Below are 3,677 nucleotides of genomic sequence, written 5' to 3' on the forward strand. Positions count from 1 at the left end.
CTGGGTGAGCACAATTATAATAGGTGCTGGAGACAGTGGCATCGCTAGGGGACCTGCAAAGGGGGGGTGTGTGGAACCACCAGTGACCAAAATCACTAAAATTGCAGTTTCTAGGAATAATACCATCACGTTATATACCATTTGATGCGTAATTTACAGCAGAATGCAATGAAAAAACCAGAGTGAAGTATCCCCATTCTATCAAACGTTAAGGCCAAAAACCAGAAAAAAAAAATGCAACTGTTTTGTGTAACAAAAAGTACATTTCTTTAATTCAAAATGGACTGAGACTCAGTCTCAAAATTCAACGAGACTGATTGTTTGAACAGTCAATGAGATGTTATTTTGACACAGCATGGAACCAACAAGGTGTTGGTAAGATGACGCCCTTGGGGAGAGGCGACACCATTAGTGACCAAAATCACTAAAATTACAGTCTGCTTGGAGACAGGCTGTGCAGCATGGCCTTTCCCAGTTTGAAGAGACACTTGGCCAACAGTCTGAGGCTAAGAGGCAAAGAAGGAAGGCCCATAGCCAGGGAGACAGACCAAGGACAGACTGCACTTGCTCCCAGTGTGGAAGGGATTGTCACTCCCAAATTGGCCTTTTCAGTCACAGTAGACGCTGTTCCAGAACCACCTTTCAGAGCACGATACCATAGTCTTTCGAGACTGAAGGTTGCCAACAGACAGGAATAATACCATCATTTGATATATCAACTGATGTATAATTTCATGCAGAATGCAATGAAACAAACCATGTTGAAATATCTGTGTTCTATCAAAAGTACAGTAAAAAACCCAGCAGGGGTGGGACGATGGCACATCACCACACCTACCACCTGAGCCGTTGCCCTGCCCACTGCACGGGAGGAGGTCCATCATGGGGGTGACACACTGGCTTCCCACACCGGGTGACACAAATTGCTTCTGGGGGCTACATCTGGCCCATGGTCCTTATGTTTGACACCCCTGGTCTAGCTTAATGTACACTTCAACCAATCAGGTGGGCAGAGGCTGATTGCAAGGATTCCATCCATGGAACAGGCACCCTGGAGAAGAGCAGCAGTGACAGAGGAGAGAATGAAGAAGGGGGAGGCAAGTTCAATGCAAGTATTTTGCCTGAAAATCTAGAGCCACTCTGATCTGTCACTCATTATTAAATGAGGGTAACGTTTCTCCAACAATTCTCTGTTTAGGGCAACTACCTAGTAGTGACTGGTAACTTCTCGAGTTTGTGAAGCTGCAGTTTTAAAAGCCCTGCTTCCTTCCCCTCTCCATGAGATGAACAGCCTGGATAATGGAAAGGGCTTGTTTCAACATGTGCAGAGTGCCATGACTTCCCCTCTGAGAAACATCAACAGTTTTCCTCACAAGCCTGGTTAAGAAAAAAAATGTCTTTTATGTCAGCACTGCAGGCATGACAAAGTTGAGCAAAAACACTTGTTATTTAGAAATTACACCACATTACAAGGCAGAAATAATTAAATTAATGCATTTTTCGGGGAACGCATATGCACCCATTGCCAAAAAAGGAAAGTGAAAGTAACAAATGCATAAAATCCCTAACATGTCAACGAGCACCTGCTTCTGGTTGCATGCATTTAAAAAATTTTAACACCGAAATCACTTCTTTTTGAAGGATTGAAATTTCTGGTTGGTAACCTTCAGTCTCGAAAGACTATGGTATAAGCCTACAGCACCCGGTATTCCCAGACGGTCTCCCATCCAAGTACTAACCAGGCCTGACCCTGCTTAGCTTCCAAGATCAGACAAGATTGGGCATGTGCAGGGTAACAGTTACATTGACATTTCAGTCACATGGAAAAAGATAGAGAGTTGAGCCTGAGCCATCACCCACCAGAGCTTGGTATTAAAAGAAACTACTGTTCTGTCATGCCATGGCTCAGTTCTTGAATTGTGAAATAATCACCTCTGACCATATGAAAAGTACTTCTTGTTCTTGCAACTGAGTGATCAGCTTCCTTCTGTCTGGGAAATGAAGAGCAACATTCAGATCTGAGAGGGAAGTGAAGTACTACATCCCTCGCATCCTACTTCTTCCACTGGTACTGAGCACTCAGTGGTCAGCCTGGTCAAATTGCAGCCCAATCCTAACGTGCGCTGGAACAGGCAGGCCAGCGTGCTTGTGCTGTATCCAGCACAAGTTTCAGGCAACCAGAGGCTCAGCCAGGGGCAAGGGGAAACTTTTCCCCTTACCCTGGGGAGAGCCACTGCAGTCCCAACAGGGCTACTCGGATCCACGTCACCTCCGTGTCACTGTCCCAGGCCACCCAGGAATGGGGTCAGGATTCGATATAACTGCCAGGTCCTGACCCCACCTCCCACTTCCCTCTCGCTCACCCCCAGGAACACCCACGGCCCGCTCTTCCCCCACCCCTCTCATCTTCCACCTCCTCCAAGAAGCAGTTAGGATGCTAGTTGCAAAGCTTGAGTAGAGCGAATCTGACCATGTAGAATGGCCTTTGAATGAAAGATGAGGCTGCTTAAGGCATCTTGTGATTCAATCTACGTGCTCCCATTCTGCCTGCCTCACTCACAGAGCTGGTCTTAGAGCAATTTGACTAATTTGACCTAACAGCACTCAGCACCTGGAGGGGTGCCGCGGCCCATACTGGGGCAGCGAACAGAGCACCCGCATCCAAAGCCAGTACCTCACTCTGTAGCTGATACTCTGACATGAAAACTTCCATGTTGAGGCATCACAAGGAAAGTGCAGCGAGAGGAGTGTTGCTGCTGGAAGGTCCTCCCATCTAACCCTTGGTCCGATTGGCTCAAAATCACCCCCCTTAAAGCAGTTGGCGGTGATGTCATCACATCACACCACCTACTTCTGAGTGCCACACTATGTGCGAGGCACCCTCAGCCCCGGGCTCATTACTTCTGCTCGTACTGGTGAGTAGGGGCCCTGAGTGAGGTGGGCCCCCCTGCAAAAATGTTTCACATTGGGCCTTGCAGCTCCTAAGGCCGGCCCTGGTTACTTGCTGCTGGCTTGAAGAAGTTGAGGTGAAGACTAGTTTGGAAAGCCAGAACAAACAAGGCAAAGAGCTGTGAGCCTGCCATAGACTGGGACAGGGCAAAAGCCCCAGTCGCCGGCCCCTGGGCTCCCATGGAGCCCCTCTCTGAGGCTCCCAGCGGGGCCGGAAACTGTGCTTCCACTTTGCCGGAAGCACAGTTTATAGTGCCGGGGAACCTCCTGGTGTGGAAGGAGGTTGTGCGAGGCTCCATGTGCCTCTGGTGAGTAGGTGGGGCGAATTTCTGTCCAGGGTGGCGGCGAATGCCTGTGGGGGGTGCCACTGCGGAGCTTTGCCCCGGGTGTGGGACTCCAGAGGTCCGCGGCTGAAGGCAATGCAATTTAGGACACAATCCTACCCTGCGTTGGAATAGGCAAGCCAAGAAGCTTGCGCTGTATTCAGCGCAGGGTAGGGGTCCAAGATGGCTCAGCCAGAGGCAAGGGGAAACTTTTTCCCTTACCCCTGGGTAAAGTGCGCTTCACCTAATGGGCCTCCCCAGACTTGTGCCACCTCCTGAGGTGGCGCAAGTCCGAGGAGAGCTAAGCAGCTTCGCTTTGATCTCCCTGGGAACAGGGGTTGGGATCCGGCATAACTGCTGGATCCCAGCTCTGTCTCCCACTCCCCGCCTGCCCACCCCCAGGGC

The 3,677-nt window shown here is 49.8% G+C and overlaps 1 pseudogene; it reads right to left on the reverse strand.

Moving 5' to 3' along the window:
* Positions 1–1,690: 1,690 nt before the first annotated feature.
* Positions 1,691–1,809, reverse strand: LOC136646160 (5S ribosomal RNA; annotated as a pseudogene).
* Between the last annotated feature and the right edge of the window lie 1,868 nt (positions 1,810–3,677).

The sequence above is a fragment of the Tiliqua scincoides genome, chromosome 3 (assembly GCF_035046505.1).
Source record: "Tiliqua scincoides isolate rTilSci1 chromosome 3, rTilSci1.hap2, whole genome shotgun sequence".
Taxonomy (NCBI): Eukaryota; Metazoa; Chordata; class Lepidosauria; order Squamata; family Scincidae; genus Tiliqua; species Tiliqua scincoides.